At 43.9% G+C, this 19,768-nt stretch overlaps 1 pseudogene; it reads right to left on the bottom strand.

The window, feature by feature from the left end:
• Window positions 1-6,776: 6,776 nt before the first annotated feature.
• On the bottom strand, window positions 6,777-19,531 carry LOC103345103 (tropomyosin alpha-4 chain-like; annotated as a pseudogene).
• Between the last annotated feature and the right edge of the window lie 237 nt (window positions 19,532-19,768).

Raw genomic sequence — 19,768 nt, 5'->3', positions numbered from 1 at the left:
CATATGGTACATCTATTTCAGCTTTCTGAGGAACCTCCATACTGTCTTCCACAAAAGATGACCAGTTTGTAGTCTCACCAACTGTGGATTAGTGGATTTTCTGCACATCCTTAGCAGCATTTATTGTTTTGTGACTTCTGTATGAGAGCCATTCTAACTGGGCTGAGGTGAAACTTCATCGTGATTTTGATTTGCATTTCCCTGATGGCTAGTGATCCTGAGCATTTTTTTCATGGATCTATTGGTCATTCAGATTTCATCTTTTGAAAAATGCCTGTTCATTCATTTGCCTATTTCTTAATTGTATTGTTTTGTTATTGTTGAATTTCTTGAGATCTTTAAATTTTCTGGATGTTAATCCATTACCAGTTGCATAGATTAGAAATCTTTTTTCCAAATTCTGTTGGTTGATTCTTAACTTTCTTAAGTGTTTCCCTTGTAGTACAGAAGCTTCCTAGCTTGATGTAATCCCGTTTGTCTACTTTTTACTTTATTACCTATGCTCTGGAGTCTTTTCCAAGAAATCTTTGCCTATGCCAATGTATTTCAGAGTTTCTCCAATGTCCTCTAGTATTTTGGTGGTATTAGGCCGTAGATTTAGATCTTTGATACATTCTTACTGATTTTTGTATATAGAGTAAGGTAGAGGTCTTGTTTCATACTTACGTATGCAGAGGTCCAATTTTACCAGCACCATTTGTTGAAGAGACTGTACTTTCTGCACGGATTGATTTTAGCTCCTTTGTCAAATATAAGTTAGTTGTAGATGTGTGGATTGATTTCTGGGGATTCTATTCTGTTCCTTTGGTCTACATGTCTATTTTGTCCCAGTACCAGAGAATTTTGATTATAACCGCCTTGTAGTGTGTTTTGAAATCTAGTATTGCGATGCCTCCAGCTTTGCTTATGTTGTTTAAGATTACATTAGCTATTTTAGGTCTCTTGTGTTTCCATATGAATTTTAGCATCATTTTTTTTCTAGATCTGGGAAGAATGTCATTGGTATTTGATTGGGATCATATTGAATCTGTAGCTTGCTTTCAGTAGTTTGGCAATTTTGATATTAATTTTTCCAATTCACAGTCATGGAAGATTTTTCCATTTTTTTTTGTCCCATTCTATTTATTTCTTTAGTGTTTTGCAATTTTCATTGTAGAGATCTTTTACCTCCTTGGTTAAATTTATTCCAAGGCATTTAACTTTTTTGTTACTGTTGTGAATGGGACTGATCTTACAACTTCTTTCTCAGCCATGAGATTTTCTGTGTATACGATAGCTATTGATTTTTGTGTGTTGATTTCATATCGTGCAACTTTACCAAATGTTCTTATGAGTTCCAATAGTCTCATAGTGGAGTCATTTTGTTCTCCCAAATATAGAATCATGTCATCTGAAAACATAGATAATTTGACTTCCTCAATTCCAATTTGTATCCCTTTGATTTCTTTTTCTTGCCTGATGGCTCTAGCTAAAAATTACAGAGTTTGAATAGCAGTGGTGAAAGTGAGCATCGTCTAGTTCTGGATCTTACTGGAAATGTTTCCTACTTTTACCCATTCAATATGGTGGTTTGTGTGTTTGTTGTATACTATCTTGAGAAATGTTCCTTCTATACCTAACTTGTCTAAGGTTTTCATCATGAAAGGATGTTGTATATTCAAATGTTTTCTCTGTATCTGTTGAGATGATAATTTTTTTATTTTTTAATTTGTTAATGTTGTATTACACTTATTAATTTGTGTATATTGAGCCATCCTGTATATAGGGATAAATCCAACCTGGACTGGGTGAATGATTTTTCTGATGTGTTGTTGGATTCAATTAGCTAGTATTTTATTGAGAATGTTTGCATCTTTGTTCATCAGTAGTTTTGGTCTATAGTTCTTTGTGTTATCTTTTCCTGGTTTTGGAATTAAGGTGATGCTGACCTCATAGAAGGGGTTTGGAATGATTCCCTCCCTTTCAAATGTTTGGAATAGTTTGAGAAGAATTGGAATTAGCTATTGAAAAGTCCAGTAGAATTCAGCAGTGAAGCCATCTGGTCCTAGCTCTCTTCTGTTGGGAAGGTCTTGGTTACTGATTCAATCTCCATCATGGTTATTGGTCTATTTAGGTTTTCAATATCTTCATGCCTTTTTAAAAATTAATTTATTTATTTGAAAGTCAGAGTTACACAGAGAGAGGAGAGGTAGAGAGAGAGAGAGAGAGAGAGAGAGGGATCTTTCATTCGATGGTTTACTCCCGAATTGGCCACAACGGCTGGAGCTGTGCCAATCTGAAGCCAGGAGGCAGGAGCTTCTTCCTGGACTCCCACATGGGTGCAGGGGCCCAAGGACCTGGGCCATCTTCTACTGCTTTCCCAGGCCATAGCAGAGAGCTGGACAGGAAGTGGAGCAGCCAGATTTTGAACCGGTGCCCATATGGGATGCCAATGCTTCAGGCCAAGGCATTAACCCACCATGCCACAGCACTGGCCCCATCTTCATGCCTTAATTTTGGTAGTTATATGTGTCTAGGAATCAATCCATTTCTTCTAGATTTTCCAATTTGTTTGCATATTGCTGTTTGTAGTAATTCCTGCTGATTCTTTTTATTTGTTACATCTCCTTTTTCATCTCTGATTTTATTAATTTGGATCTTCTCCCTGTTTATTTTATTTTATTGTTTTGGTTAGTTGAGCCAATAGTGTATCAATTCTGTTTATTCAAAAATATAGCTTTTTTTTTTCAAAAATATAGCTTTTCATTTCACTAATCTTTTGTATTTTTGATTCAATTTTCATTATTTCTTTTCCAATTTTAATTGTTTCTTTCCTCCTACTAATTTTCAGCTTGGTTTATTGCTTTTTATTTAGGCTCTTGAGATGCATAGGTAGCTCATTTATTTGATGGCTTTCCAATTTCTTGATATAGGCACTAATTGCTATAAACTTCCCTCTTAACATTGCTTTTGGTTTATCTCATAAGTTTTGATATGCTTTATTGTCAGCATCATTCATTTCTAGGAATTTTTTTGAATTCCCTTTTGATTTCTTCTATGATCAAATGTTAATTCAGGAGTATGTTGTTCAGTCTCCATGTGTTTGCATGTTTTCTAGAGATTAATAGTTTGTTAATTTCCAGCTTCATTCCATTGTAGTCAGAAAAGATACATGATGTGATTTCAATTGTTTTGAATTTTTTGAGATTTGCTTTATGGCCCAGCACATAGTCCATCCTAGAGAGAGTACTGATGAAAAGAATGTGGATTCTCCAGCTGCGGGATGGAATGCTCTGTAGATATTAGTTAGATCCGTTTGGTCTACAGTCCTGAATAACTCTGTTGTTTCTTTATTGATTTTCTGTCTAGTTGATCTTTCCATTGATGAAAATGGGGTATTGAAATCCTCTATTACTGTTGTCTATGTCTCCCTTTAGGTCTGTTAATATTTGTTTTAAATAGTCAGCCACCTTGGCATTGGGTGCATATACTTTTATTATAGTCACATCTTCCTATTGAATTGATCTCTTAATCATTACATAATGCCCTTCTTTGTCTCTGTTAACAGATCTTTGTGTTAAAGTCTATTTTGTCTGATATTAAGATGGATAGACCTTTGCTTTTTTTGCTTATTGTTAGCATTGAATATCTTTTCCATTCTTTCACTTTTAGTCTGTGTGTTGCTTGTAGGCAGCAAATAAATGGGCCTTATTTTTTAATCCATTCAGCCAGTCTGTATCTTTTAATTGAAGAATTCGGGCCATTTACATTCAAGGTTACTATTGATAAGTAACTACTTGGCCTTCACACTTTTTCCATAAATATTCCTGTTGTTTGCTTTGAATTACCTTCTACTAAGAGGGGATTTTTATTTGTTTGTTTTCACATTGTTTTCATAGTGATGACCATATATCTGTATTTCTGTGTGTAGCAGATCTGTAAGCATCTTTTGTAAGCTGGATAAGTGGTAACAATTACTTTCAATTTCTGTGTGTTAAGAAAGATTTGATTTCTCTTTCTTTCATAAACGAGAGCTTTACAGGATATAGTATTCTGCGTTGACTTTTTCTTTCTTTTAAGACTTGGACTATGTTTCTCTATTCTTCCTAGCCTATAGGTTTTTTGATGAGAAATAAACTGTCAGTTTAATCAGAGACCCTCTGAAGTTAGTCTGGTGTTTCTCTCATGCACATTTTAGAATCTTTTATTTTATGTTTTACTGTTGGAAGTTTGTCTACAATGTGTCATGTTGAAGATCATTTCTGGTCATGTCTATTAGGAATTCTAAGTGCTTCCTGTACTTGGATGTCCCTTTCTTTCCCCAGATTAGGGAAGTTTTCTGTTATTATTTCACTGAATATGCTTTCTAATCCATTCTCTCTTTCCACACCTTTAGGACCTCCTAAGACCCATATGTTGGGTCATTTGATAGTATCCTATAAATGTTAAACACTGTTTTTAATTTTTCTAATTTCCCCATTCTCCTTCCTATTCCCTTCCCCTCCTCTTCCTCCTCTTCCTCCTTGTCCCCCTTCTTCTTCTTCCTCTTCTTCTCCTCTTCAGTTTGACTGAGATATTTCCAAAGGTTTTTCTTCTAGCTTGGGTATCTTTCTTAGGCTTCACCAAGTCTGTTGTTCAGGCTTTCCATTTTATTTTTTGACATATTGAATTATTAATGTCTAATATTTCAGTTTGATTTCTCTTCAAAATCTGTATCTCATGGGAATGTTGTTCATCCACATCATGTATGGATTTCTTTCACTCATGAATTTGCTTCTCATTATTTCTAAGTAATCCTATGATCATTCTTTTGGATGTCTTTTTTGGCATTTTATCATTCTCTTTGTCTTCATATTCTAATATTATAGTTTGTTGTATTCTTTTTTGGGAGTCATGTTGTCTTCCTTGTACTTGTTTCTTATATTTCTACATTTATTTTTAGGCATTTATGGAAATACTTGTTGGTTTTATCCACTGATGTGTTTTATCTTTGAACTATACCTCTGCGGCTTAGTGGAGTGTCTGCTCTTTCAGTGGATACTCAGAGGCATGTGCTGGGTAGAGCCAGGGAGCTAGTGTAGGTGGTCAAGAGTTGGGTGAGAATCCAGGATGACACCTGTTGGGCATGGTATATCTCCTCTATTGTCATGCCTGTTGGCATAATCAGAATCTTATCTCCTCTCTTCCAAGGTTATCAATGTCCAGAGTTATCCTACAGTGAGTACAACCTTCACCCATACTGGTGCATGAACCACGCAAAGGATCTCTGCTTTCCCCTGTGTGAGTATCAAACCCTCTGCAATGACCCACCCCAGGTAGTCAGTGAGCTCTGAGCCACTGATGCCATACACAGTCACTGCCCAGAGACCCAGCGACATCCCTACATCCTATTGTGCAGTCACAGGATTCCCACAGTCACAGCATGCAAGGCTCCCACAGTCGCAGGGTACAGAAGATCCTCTCTCCACCCCACAAGCCTGCCCACCCATGGAGACAGCAATGAGATTTGCAGCACCAGCTGCTTTGGGTGCTCGGCCTTGGGAGTTGAGCCCTAAAGCCTGAGATAGGTTGAGAGGATGGGAGCACCTCACAATGCTAAGTGGGCCCCCAGCCCCTGGTTAACCCTCCCATTCAGCCTCAAAGTCAGTTGGAAATGCAGAACTTTCCCTCTGGTAAAATCCCCGGTTGCACGGGAGCCGACGCAGCATCTACTAGTATCAATAAGGTGCCTTCTGGCCGGCGCTGCGGCTCACTAGGCTAATCCTCCTCCTGCGGTGCGGGCACACTGGGTTCTAGTCCCATTCGGGGCGCAGGATTCTGTCCTGGTTGCCCCTCTTCCAGGCCAGCTCTCTGCTGTGGCCAGGGAGTGCCGTGGAGGATGGCCCAAGTGCTTGGGCCCTGCACCCCCATGGGAGACCAGGGGAAGCATCTGATCCTGGCTTCGGATCAGTGTGGTATGCTGGCCGCAGCAGCCATTGTGGGGTGAACCAACGGAAAAGGAAGATCTTTCTCTTTGTCTCACTGTCCACTCTGCCTGTCAAAAAAAATAATAATAAAGTGCCTTCTCCTTGCCGATTGCCAGGTGCCCTTGTGGCTGTATGGGGAGAAAGAAACGTGTCTTTCCTTCAATGGAATAGGTGAGTACCCTGTCCTTGCTAGGGTTCTGGGCCCGATTCAAAGTCAGTGTGATCTGCAAGGTTCTCCCTCAGGCAATATCACCAGAGGCATAGGCTGCTGCATTCTGCCCTCGCCTCACTCTCAGACCCTGGCATTTCCTCCAGTCCCCCCGACCCCACGCTGTGGGATCAATGTGTCCTGTCCCCTCTCACCTCTGTGCATCTGCACTATCCACGCTGCTCCACAGCGTGACCCTTTTGTCTGCACAATTTCCCCTGCGATCTTCCCTCCAACTCTCCCCTGGGAATGTACTTCCCCAATTTTCTTCTGTTATTTTTGCATTTGTGTTCCTGAGAGCGTGAGGTTGTTTGTTATCCCAAGAAGCAAAGGCCCTCCGTCTTAAGAGTCTGCTCAAGACGAAATACCTTGCCTGTTCTAGGAATATACACAACTGAAAGATAATGGTAGAGAGCCGAGACGCTCGTGCCATTGGAAACAAGGAAGGCACTGCATTTAACTGGGTCTCAAAGCTTCTCGGATACAAAATAGTTGGTCATGCATGCATAATCTGTTTGACATTTCCACAAAGTGAAGATGCAAGAGCAAGAGAAACTTCACTCAAGAGAAGAGAAAGTCATGAGGCTCTGAAGTGTCTGTTGAAACGAGGCTCTCCTGTCTGCTTAGAAACAGTGAAGTTTGTGTTGTGTCTGATCCAGTGCCCAAGGTAAGCCCACATCTCTTCTTGGCCTGGGCAAGTTTTTCCTCCAAAGTCATTGTGGGGAGCAATCCGGACTAGACTAAGTTACTCGAATTAGGACTTATTCTATGCATCTGCTCTCCCACAATATGGCGCTGGGAGAGAAGTAAACAGCTTCCGCACAGCTGTCTCCAGTTCAACCAATAAACTGTAGGACTTGCTCCTGATTGGAGAGCAGCGTACTCGGCGTGTGGGCAGCCGAGTTAGGATTGGCGGAGGAGGACTATAAAGGAGGAGAGAGACGGCATGCACAGGGAACATCTATGGGGAACATCTAAGGGAACACCTGTGCAGCCCCCGAAGAGAGCCGGCCGGCGGTGTGCCGCTCCCCTGCGGAAGTGGGGAATGTGGCCAGGGGGAACTGCCCTTCCACGGAGGTGGAAGGGATAGTAGCCAACCCGGGAAGAACCAGCAGCAAACCCGGGGAGGGCCGAGCAGACGAAAAGAACAGCGCAGGGTCCTGTGTTGCTCCTCTACGAAGACGGGGAGCGACAGTCATGAATTGTATTTTCCTGTTTTGTCACCTTTCTCTCTGCAGATTTGGCACAGGTATGGCACAGGCATCAATCTCTTTCAGCTTGTCAAAAATAATTTTAATTTCTTCTTAATATTCATCCTCTTCTTCGGAACACTTTTCAGTTAGCAGCCGTGAGTGAGCCCAGATTGTCAGCAACATCCCTGACTCCTTCTGTGGTTCAACACATTTTAGTTCAGACACCACTGGCTCCTGAGCTCTGTCCAACTGAGCTCCAGAATAACCAGTTTATGAGTGACCTCGCTGTGTTTCCCATCAGCCTCTGCAGCAATGTGCTTGACCAATTTGAGCTGTATCTCCTCAATCCCCATCTCCTCATCTTTCACTGCCTGGTGTTCTATCTCCTTCATTCCCCTATTGCTGTGATCTGTGGCCTTTTTTGCTCCCTCCAGTTTCTGTAAGAACATGGCCAGTTGTTCTTGAGCCCTGTCCAACTCCTTCTCCTTGAACTCAATGCTCCCATGAGAACTCCCACATCACCTTCAGCGTCTATTCACCATCCAGCTCTTGCCGCAGGCCTGCACCTGGTTCTTGGCCTTGCCCACCTGCTGCTGCAGGACCTGGATCTGGATCTTATTTATGTATTTGAAAGTCAGAGTTATAGAGAGGGAGCAAGAGATACAGAGAGAGAGAGAGAGAGAGGTCTCTCATCTGCTAGTTCACTCCCTAAATGGCCACAGCCACCAGAGCTGGGCCCATCTGCAGCCAGCAGCCAGGAGCTTCTTCCCATATGGGTACAGGAGCTCAAGCACTTGGGCCATCTTTTACTGCTTTCCCAGGCCATAAGCAGAGAGCTGGATTGGAAGAGGATCAGCACATGAACTGGTGCTCACATGGGATACCGACACTTCAGCTGGAGGCTTAGCCCACTACACCACAGTGCCAGCACCAGCAATATTATAATTTATTTTTCCTCTTTAATTGCTCCTTGACAGTGAGCAGAAGTGTAACTGATTCTTCCATGTTGAATTTATGTCCCACAGTGTTTCTGAATTCACCTATTAACTTTAACAGTTATTTTATATCTTGTGTGAAATCTTTAGTATTTTCCAGATATATGAACATGTTATCTGCAAAGATAATTTTGCTTCTTTCTTTTCAGTTCGAATGCCTTTTATTTTTTCTTGCAGGAACTTGGAAGTCTGAAATTATTAGCATGGTGGTGTCCTTCACTTTCCTGGTTCCCAGAACTCTTTCTAGCTGGCTCCATTCACACGGTAATATGCATTCAAGCTGCCTTCATGCCTTCTAGTGGCTTCATAGCCAATTTATTTTTCTCACTGTATGATACTCCATGGTCTGAATATACCATATTTGATTTATCCATTCACCTACCAGAGGGCGTGCTGGTATCAAGGACTGGGAAATTGTGAATAAAGTTCCTGTAAATATATCTGCTGGTTTCCTAGTGTGGATATAAGTTTTCAGTTCACTTGAGTAGAAACCAAAGAGCATGATTACTGAGTCATGTAGGAAGAGTAGATTTCTTTTTGTGAGAAAACTACCAAACTGTCGCCCAGGGGGCTGTTCCATGTAACACTCCCACCAGCAACAAACGGATGCTCTTTATGCTCCATATTCTCACAGCAATTGTCAGTGTTGAGGATTTTAGCTATTTTAATGGAGGTATTGTCTTAGTTTGTTTTGTTCTTCTGTAATAAAATATGTGAAACTGATGTAGGCCAGTTGATTGTAGATGGGTGGATTAATTTCTGGGGTTTCAGGACCAGCACTGTGGCATTGAAGGTACAGCTGCCACCTGCAGCACCAGCATACCATATCAGCGCCAGTTTGAGTCCAGATTGCTCCCCTTCCAATTCAGCTCCCTGCTGATGTGTCTGGGAAAGCAGTGAGGGATGGCCCAAGTCCTTGGGCTCCTGCACCCATGTGGGAGACCCAGAAGAAGCTCCTGGCTCCTGACTTCAGTCTTGCCTGGTCCTGACCATTGCAGCCCTTCTGGAATGAACCAGAGGATGAAGGATCTATCTCTGTGTCTCTCCCTTTCTCTGTCTCTGTAACTCAGACTTTAAAATAAATAAAATAAGTTTTCTCTTTTTTTTACTTCATGGGTAGAGACAGAGAGAGAGACAGAGAGAGAGGTCTTCCTTCCATTGGTTCATTCCCCAAATGGCCGCTACGGCCGGCGCTGCACCGATCTGAATCCAGGAGCCAGGTGCTTCTCCTGGTCTCCCATGAGGGTGCAGGGCCCAAGCACTTGGGCCATCCTCCACTGCCCTCCCGGGCCACAGCAGAGAGCTGGCCTGGAAGAGGAGCAACCGGGACTAGAACCTGGTGCTCATATGGGATGCCGGCGCCGCAGGTGGAGGATTAACCAAGTGAGCCACGGCGCCGGCCTCTAAAATAAATGAAATAAATTTTCAAAGAAAAGAAAAACAAACTGATGTAAACAGGCAAACAGGATAAAATTGATTAAGTTTTCAGCTGGAAGACCATGCCTTCACCATGCCCCTGTGTGATCTCATGCCACTACCTGACCACACCTGTCCCACCTGCCAATCAAACTAATTAACCACTCCCCTTTAGAAGTGGATAAAAGGCGTGGAACCCGGTGGGCCCTGCCCTTTTTCCCTTATTTTCCCTTGCTGCCCTGGGTCCCCTTGTTGCCCTGCACCTTGCAGGCACGTGGCCTTCGGGCCACCACTCTCTGTGAATTTACTTCATTGCACGTGATAAGCTGCTTGTAGCTGCTCATAACCAAACGCTTGCTGTACGCGGCTCCTGGCCTGCTCTCTGCTTGGTATGGCCCCAACCTAATTTCCAGACTTCCCTTTCTCCTTTAGATACAGCCCTCACTTTCCTATGCATTTCTCTCGCTGAATAAAAGCTTAAAAACTTAACCACGTCGCCTGGTCTATTTGAGCCAGTATTCAGAATTCTTTGAATTTGTGGCAAGAACCCACACAGCTTATTACTTTCAGAAATATTAATAAGCAGATCGGTTTCCAAACTGAGTGATTATACAGAACAGACTTTGACTTTTCACAATTCTGGAGGCTGGGAAGTCCAAGATCAAGGTGCCCACAGGTTGGACTGTGTGGAGAAGCTGGCCTCTGCTTCCAAGAGGGCAGCTCATTGCTGTCAGAGGGAGAAATCCTGTGTCTTCACATGGCTAAAAGCCAAAGGGCAACAGAACAAATATTGCAGCAGCCTCTTTTATAACAGCCTCATCGCCTCATCTCCTTTTAAAGTCCCTAAACGTCAATCTGCTCACATTGTCCAACACGTTTCAATCTCTGAACCTCGGAAGAGACACATTCAAAGCGTAGCACCTCCTTGCTCTTTGGTTTGCAGTTCCTCAGTGACGTAAGAGGGAAGCGTCTTCTCACATGCTCGTTGGCATCTGTGTATCTTCTATGGAGAAGCCTGCTTAGATGTTTTGCTAGTTTTTTTTATTATTTTTATTTTTTTTTTTTGACAGGCAGAGTGGACAGTGAGAGAGAGAGACAGAGAGAAAGGTCTTCCTTTTGCCGCTGGTTCACCCTCCAAAGGCTGCCGCGGCCGGCGCGCTGCACTAATCCGAAGCCAGGAGCCAGGTGCTTTTCCTGGTCTCCATGTGGGTGCAGGGCCCAAGCGCTTGGGCCATCCTCCACTGCACTCCCTGGCCACAGCAGAGAACTGGCCTGGAAGAGGGGCAACCGGGACAGAATCCGGCGCCCTGACCAGGACTAGAACCTGGTGTGCCGGCGCCGCTAGGTGGAGGATTAGCCTATTGAGCCGCGGCGCCGGCCTTGCTTGTTTTTAAATTAGTTTATTTACTCCTGTTCAGTCTTAGCAATTTCCTTCCTGTTTTGAATGCCTGATTTTATTTATCAGTTGTATGCTTTGCAAAGCTTTTTCTCCCACTCCATAGCTTATTTCATATGCTTTTTGACCAACCAGTATGCCCTGTTTCTGTAGTGTCTAAATATTTTACTAACTTGTCTTTTGTCATTTTACTGTTGACTTGCAATGGTCTGTGAATCATCGAGTCTTACATTAGGTCGCCAGCCCCCAAACCTCTGGGTCCCACATCTGCACATTCCAAGTACAGTGTATCAAAAATTCTAATAATGAATGTGTAGACGTTTTTCCTTGTTACTATTCCCTAAATACTGCAGGATAACAGCTATTTATCTATGATTCACATTTTATTAGGTAATAAAAATAATCAGAGATGATTTAAAATATACGGGAGGAAGGCCTAAGGTTTTACGCACTTGGTTCAACATTTCACATGAGGGTCTTGAGCACTCGCAGATCTCGGTATCTGAGGGGTTCAGGAAGCAATTCAGTGTGGATACATTCACCTATACATTTCTTTCTTTAATGATTTCTCTTTTTTTTTTTTTTTTTTTTTTTTTTTTTTTATTTTTTTTTTATCTTTTATTTAATGAATATAAATTTCCAAAGTACGACTCATGGGTTACAATGGCTTCCCCCCCCATACCGTCCCTCCCACCAACAACCCTCCCCTTTCCCACTCCCTCTCCCCTTCCATTCACATCAAGATTCATTTTCGATTATCTTAATATACAGAAGATCAGCTTAGTATACCTTAAGTAAGTATTTCAACAGTTTGCTCCCACACAGAAACATAAAGTGAAAAATAATAGATGATTTTTTTAAAATGATGATGAAATCAGATCAGACCTATTGTCATGTTTAATCCCAGTGAGAGTCAAGTTGGGAATTGAAAATTTCTTTCTTTTTTTTTTTTTTTTTTTTTTTTTTTTACAGAAGATCAGTTTAGTGTACATTAAGTAAAGATTTCAGTCGTTTGCACCCCCATAGAAACACAAAGTGAAATATACTGTTTGAGTACTCGTTATAGCATTAAGCCTCAGTGTACAGCACATTAAGGACCGAGATCCTACATGAGGAGTAAGTGCACAGTGACTCCTGTTGTTGACTTTACCAATTGACACTCCTGTTTATGGCATCAGTAATCTCCCTATGCACCAGTTATGAGTTTCCAAGGCTATGGAAGCCCCTTGAGTTCTCCGACTCTTATCTTGTTTAGACACGGTCATAGTCAAAGTGGAGGTTCTCTCCTCCCTTCAGAGAAAGGCACCTCCCTCTTTGAAGACCTGTTCTTTCCACTGGGATCTCACTCACAGAGATCTTTTTGCCAGAGTGTCTTGGCTTTCCATGCCTGAAATACTCTCATGGGCTTTTCAGCCAGATCCGAGCTCAGACCACAGCGGGATGAAGCTGGAAATTAGCAACTCAGGAAACCCCAGAAAGTATGCAAACACATGGAGACTGAACAACATGCTCCTGAATGAACACTGGGTCATTCAAGAAATCAAAAGAGAAATCAAAAACTTTCTGGAAGTAAATGAAGACAACAACACAACATATCAAAACTTATGGGATACAGCAAAAGCAGTATTGAGAGGCAAATTTATAGCAATAGGTGCCTATACCAAGAAATTGGAAAGGTACCAAATAAATGAGCTTTCAGCGCACCTCAAGGACCTAGAAAAACTGCAGCAAACCAAACCCAAATCTAGTAGGAGAAGAGAAATAATTAAAACCAGAGAAGAAATTAATAGGATTGAATCCAAAAAAAACATTACAAAAAATCAGCCAAGCGAGAAGCTGGTTTTTTGAAAAAATAAACAAAATTGACACCCCATTGGCCCAACTAACTAAAAAAAGAAGAGAAAAGACCCAAATCAATAAAATCAGAGATGAAAAAGGAAACGTAACAACAGACACCACAGAAATAAAAAGAATCATCAGAAATTACTACAAGGACCTGTACGCCAGCAAACAGGAAAACCTATCAGAAATGGATAGATTCCTGGACACATGCAACCTACCTAAATTGAACCATGAAGACATCGAAAACCTAAATAGACCCATAACTGAAACAGAAATTGAAACAGTAATAAAGGCCCTCCCAACAAAGAAAAGCCCAGGACCAGATGGATTCACCGCTGAATTCTACCAGACATTTAAAGAAGAACTAATCCCATTTCTTCTCAAACTATTCAGAACAATCGAAAAAGAGGGAATCCTCCCAAATTCTTTCTATGAAGCCAGCATCACCTTAATCCCTAAGCCAGAGAAAGATGCAGCACTGAAAGAAAATTACAGACCTTTAATGATTTCTCTTAACGAGCCCTTAAATCTTAATTATGTCAAATAAATAATTTTAATGTATTTTGTTTTCTGTATCCTCTCTCCATGGAGTTTCTAAAACTATTCTCCCATTTTTTTGCCTGCAGATTTTATAACTTGGCTTTCATGTTGAGGTCAGAGATCTATCACAGATTCACTCTGTGTGCAGGGGAAGAGCAGAGCAGAAGACTATAGTCAGAGGACTCTCAGGGATGGGATTCCACTGAGGGGCAGGCAGCGTGAGGGTGACAGCACCTGGGGCTGAGTGTAAGCCGCCAGGTCACAAGGGAAGGGCATTGAAGGAGGAGAATGCACCATGTGCAGACGCATGCGGGAAAGAAAACACTATGGAGTAGCCAAGGAAGCTCCCGTGACTTAGTGATCCAACAAGGGTGTTTAACACCACACTTGAAGGGTATTTAGAGAGGCAGAATCTCAGGGCTCATCACCCCTTTACCCATGGCCTGTATCCCTTGTCTTCAGTCCTGCCTTCCATCAGGGATTTTCCATTTCGGCTCAGTTTAGCCAGAAAAGCCCCAGGCCAGGTCAGTTCCATGATGTTACTTCTCCTCCTCCGCACCTCCCCTGAGACCCACAGTGGACAATGAAGCCTAGTTTCTCCCAGCAGAGGTCTAGGCTCAGGCAGGAATGGCTTCACTTGGCCCTGGGGCTGAGCACTGACAAAGATCTCACCTCTCTCATTTCAGGATCATCATGCATTGGGAGTGAAAGGAAACAGACCCATTCAGGGCCAATGCTATGTTTCCACAGAATAATTGGCTGTCACACCAAAACGGAGTGTGTTCTTTTGTTTCTGGTAAGGCCCAGCACAGGTGGAGAAAACTGTGTGTGAAAAACCATAGACAAGATATTCAATGATTCCTGATTTGCAAAGCTTTAACAAAAACATGCACAAGAGGAGGAAGCGTAGTGCTTCATGCTGCCAACAGATCGAGTGTTCATTGGAATGATTTGTATAAATCCAAGACAATACTGCACATTTTTCATAATTTATTTCCATTAAACAGCTTTCCCCTTGCATTAAGTGTATTTATATCTATGCAATGAGATCAGCCAAGTAGCAGCTCTGAGCTAGGTTTTTCTTTTTTAATAAAATTCTAATGCCACTCTAGGAGACAGCAGTGAGTGACAGAGAAGGTGACAGGAAATTGTAAGGGAACCAGAGAGAGCAGGAGGTAAGGGGGTAGTGAGAGGCTGGCACTAACTGGTCAAAAGGGACAAAGCAGTCCTCAGCTGGCAATGGCTATGGGACATCGGGGGACTAAACTGGTGAATGGGAGTGATCCTCACACCTCCACACTCTCTCTCATCTGTGTGTGTGTGTGTGTGTGTGTGTGCCTGTCTCTCTGTCACATTGCCTCACAAATTTGCAGGGAGACTGGAATCTTTCCAAAGCTTGGAAAGGCTGGTTTGTGTGTTTGTCTTGCAGGGTACTTTGAACAACACCCAGCACATTGTTTGTGCAAAGTGCTTCTTGGATCTGATTGAGTCCAAGGGTTGGGATAGAGGAGAGCTGGAAGGAGAGGCCAAACTGGAGCCCAAGCAGGGAGGAGAAGGAACATAATAGAATATTGTGGAACGGGGGACACAGAGGGCTCAGAAATGAAGTAGGAAGGGCGTGCAACAGGCATAAAAGAATTTGGCTAAAGTATAAAAATGAGGAGGAAGACAGGTCAGGTGTTTGGACACATGCTCAATAGACCGCAACTGCTATCAAGCTCCAGGGTCTCCCAGAGGCCATGACATTGGGACATACTAACCTCATGGCCCGTAGAGGCCTGGAATGCTCATCTGTTCCGTTGTTCCATGGACCAAGGCTTTTTCTGAGGCACTCTGAGTGCACTGAAGATGCCGCACAGTGAGTGTTCCCTAGGGAGCCACTGAAGACGCGCAGGGAGGACTGTACTGGTGTTTGGTGCTTGAGCTGGTGCGTCTCTGGAAGACAAGAACCCAGCTCTTGGACACAGAAGTACAGAATCCTACATCAACTCCACGCAGCCCAGGGAGCCTCAGAAAGTCTCCTTAGGGCCAGTCTGTGCTGAGTGCAACAGAAAAGAGAGAAGTGCACGAGAGGAACTCCTTATCACAATCCAGGGCATAGGGGAGGGGGAACAAACAATCATCAGATGTCAGTCACATACCAAACACTGTGCCAGATGCCCTGTGATCTCATCCACTCTGCAGGACTATGGGGAGTGGGCCATCTTGTTCCCATTTTTACAGAAACGAAACTAAGTCTTAAAAATTCTACACCACTTGCCTAACCCACAAGCAACAGATGTGGGATCAGACCAATCATCTGATAGATGAAGACAAGGTGAAGCTCTACTCCAATCCATCTTTGTGACCCAGTGTCTATTGCAACAGCTGCAAAATTGCAGATGTTCAGTGAATATTTATCAGATGAATGAGTATCGTAAGGTGTGTTAGAAAGCTTCTCATTACTATAAGGAAATACCTGAGGTAAGCCACACATGAAGGGAAGAGAGGCATATTTAGCTCACTATTCTGGCAGCCAAAAGTCCAGAGTTGGAGGTGGGCTTTGGCAAAGACTCCCATGGCAGATGACGGATGGCAGATGGCAGATGGCAGAGTATGGGTGGAGGGAGGAAGGCTCACACAGCAAGCCAGAAAACAGAGAGAGGCACTGGGCTCAAACGCAGACTTCTATAACAAACCTCTCACAAGAACTCAGAGACCACAGCAGAACATCCATCTGAGGCCACGGCCCCAATGGCTGAGGACCCCCTCTCGGCTCCCCTTCCGAACACCAGCGTCAGAGCAAGTTTTCACCCTCTCAGTGCTATTAACTCTTCACTTTAGGGGTGAAATTTCTGTATGAATTCAGGTACCAAGACATAGTCTGCCCACAGCACAGAGAAAACACAACTTGTTTTCTAACGTGAAGGGAGACAAGATTTTGTTTGAGAGAACTAAGATGTCATAGAATTGGTGACATATGAAATGCTCTTTTTTTTAAAAAAATGTGTTTGAGATGCAAAGAGACACAGACAGACATCCAGATACACAGACAGAGGTCTTGTTTGCTATTTCACTCCACAAATGACTACAGTGTCTGGGCCAGGACTGAAACAGAAGCTGGGAGGCAGAAGCTCAGTGCAGGTCTCCCATCTGAGTGGTAGAGACCCAGGTACCCGAGCCATCTCCTGCTGCCTCCCAGGGTTTGTATTAGCAGGAAGCTAGAGTCAAACCCAAAGCTCTGATGTGGGGTATGGATATCATAACTAGCATCATTTTTACTAGGCTAAGGATATGTAGACCGATGAGCAGGGACGGTATGAGGGCAGAGGAAGAAAATTCAGGTATAGGAAAGATACAAATTTATCTCCAACATAAGTGCCTGCTACCAGCACCATATTTTGTCTCGGTCAGTCTCATTTGTCTTCCTGAGCTACATGACAGATGATATTTGTCAGCCCTGTTTGGTGCAACCTATTTTAAACAAATAGAAACAGGATGAATACCAAGAGTGTGCATTTATTTAATTGTGGATGGCACAGCCTATTGAGGGTCACTTACAGATTGGATCACAAAACAAGGCTTCAAAAATAATTTAGAAAAGATGGGAAGATGGGTCAAAGCCAATAAGACTGACATTTACAGAGATAAATATGAGTCACTTACTCCATAAACATCATGGAGGGTGCCTGGGTTTCAGGGCCACAGTGCTGATACTTGAACTGAGCTGTCCAGAAGCAAACAGGCATTTGTCGGGTGGAAAAGACCCCAAGCACTGGTGGAAAAACAATGCCAGAAGGCACAGAGCTTGGAAGGCACAACCTGGGGGAGATGCACTGTTCATGTGTTTGTTCTATAAAAGTGCACTGGATGTCAGCCACACGGCAGACCAGGGCACTGGGCACACCGCTCTGGGCTATACCACTGCTAATTGCTGAAAAGGAAAATAAGTGAGTAACAGGGTGACTGATGGGGCTTGCATTATGCAAAGAAGGGGAGCAAGAAGAGAAGCTGGTGTCCCCCAAAAAGTTCACGTGCTGCACAATTAATCCTCAATTTGGTACATGGGTGATCTTTGAGAGAGTAACCTCTGGGAGGTGGTTAGGATTAGAGGAGGCCATGAGGGTGGGCCCGTGATGGGACTGATGGCTTTGTAAAAAAGCAAAAAGGAGCTGAGCTGGTGCAGTGCAGGCCTCTTTCCATGAGGTGCATGCCACCATGTTAGGGCACAGCCAGAGGGTCCCTCCTAGAGAACGCCCCTCTGCCTTGGATCTCCAGCCTCCAGAGCCCTGAGGCAATAAATCGCTGTTCTTTGTAAATGCCCAAGTCTGGCGTAGTGTGCTATAGTGCACAAAATGGACGGAGACAGCCACCAACAGGCGGACTGATGGCGTAGCCAAGTTGTCCCTGTTTAGGGAGCCCTTAGTCACACAAACAGGACTGGAAGCAGGTGACAGCTAAACAGATGCCTTGTCAATGGCAATGGGTCAGCTTTTCAAAGACCAACGATAGCACGACTATAGCAAACCAAAGGCTTTCAGGTCCTTCTACCCGCAGGCATGGGACATCACGGTGTGCCCCCTTCCCAGGGATTTCATAGACAACCCAAGGAAGCAGGAGGCCTAGAGGCAGTAACCAACAGTCTTTCTCCTCCCCGGTTACCAGGCTGAAGGGCTTATACCACAGTTTAACCATGGCTCTGGGTGCTCCTCTGTTTCTCTCTGCTCATGCAGAATAAGCTTCCTCTGGGCTCGAAACCAGTCCCCCAAACAGTGCTTTGAATGCAGAGGCTTGATACCATCAGGCCCCAGTCTCACGTCCACCCTCATTAGCTTAACTCACTGAATTGAGGGAGTGTTACAGCCAGCCTTGCAAGTGTCTAATCACCGGACTCATTAGGTCATTTGCTTCTCCAATAGATTACACGATGGTGGTCAGTATTGTCTTGAGAGGTTTCCTTTAGGAGAATTCCAGGTCTGGGGCAGGAAGTAACCACCACCTGCATATAGCCACCAGGCTGACTGAAGCCCTCTTGGGTCATCCTACCAGCCAACCAACCAGAGCAAGACAACCTTTCAAGCCAGGTGTAATCTCACCACCTGTGTCCCTCAAGGATCACCAGCGGCTCAAAGCTCCTTCATGATTTTATTAGACCGGCTTCCCCTTTCTTGTAACCTCCTTAAAACCCCAAAGCACGCCCAAGCAGAGGGCATTAGTTCTTGAGATGGAGGTCTGCTACCTCCTCATCTGCCAACAGGTTAAACTTTCTCTTTCTTCAGCCTCAAATCTTGTCTTTATGATTTTGATTTGGCACTGGGGACAGGGACCAAGCTTTTGGTAACAGGCTCTTCCACCTGCACTGTACACACACTGCTGCTCCCCCACAGCACAGTCTCTGGCCTATGTGCTGTCCACACTGAAAGCTGAGTGAAGGCTGAGTCCAGGGCCAGACAGAAGTGAAGCTCTACAGCCCTTGGTTGTCACTGCCATCATTGTTAGAAAACCACGCCCTACCTTCCCCACTTGCTATCCTGCAAAAGCTCCTTGTTGCCTTCATAATCAAACCCCAATTCCAGTCCTTGCCTCCACTCAGCATCAGCTTTGCAATTCAACACAAGACGCCTTCTTCACCAAGGTCTTGCAGAGGCCCCTGGTGTGCATTGCTGGGGGGGGGGGGGGCAGCCTCTGGCGTGTCTGGCGAAGGGCTGCTGTCCAGGAATGCGTGCTCCGTTTCTTGCTTATGCTGCATCCCACAGCCTGGCCGAGAGAGAGCACTGCGGACGCTCAGGAAATGTTTGCTCAGAGGTTCTCTCGTCCTCACGTTCTTCCCGGAGCAAGTTTTCCTCCCACATCCGCAGTTCAAGTTCTCTTTCACAAGCCATTCCTAATCCTTCTCCCTGTTCCAGAAGACTTCGTACCTGCCCCTGCAGCCTGCCGCCGCCGCAGTGCTTGTCTCCTTGTGTGTCTGCATTTCTGTGTCCACGGGGCACTGCCAGCAGCTCCAGGGGGTGGCTCATCTTCCCACACCTGAAACTGCACAGAGCCTCAGGGAGAGCAAGCACTTGGTAAGTGTTCCCTGAGTGACTGATGGAAAATGGAATGAGAAATACAGATGAATGCATTCCTCAAATACAATGAAGAGCAGCCACAACACTTACTTTTGTGCAGAATGAAGATGCACCTTTCCAAATGCCCATCTGCATAACGTTGTCATTAATTATGTTGGCTCTTAGACATTCTTTTATTGCACAACA

Source organism: Oryctolagus cuniculus, chromosome 1 (assembly GCF_964237555.1).
Source record: "Oryctolagus cuniculus chromosome 1, mOryCun1.1, whole genome shotgun sequence".
NCBI lineage: Eukaryota > Metazoa > Chordata > Mammalia > Lagomorpha > Leporidae > Oryctolagus > Oryctolagus cuniculus.
Note: the sequence above shows the minus strand (reverse complement) of the source record. Positions and strands in the feature narration are given on the sequence as shown.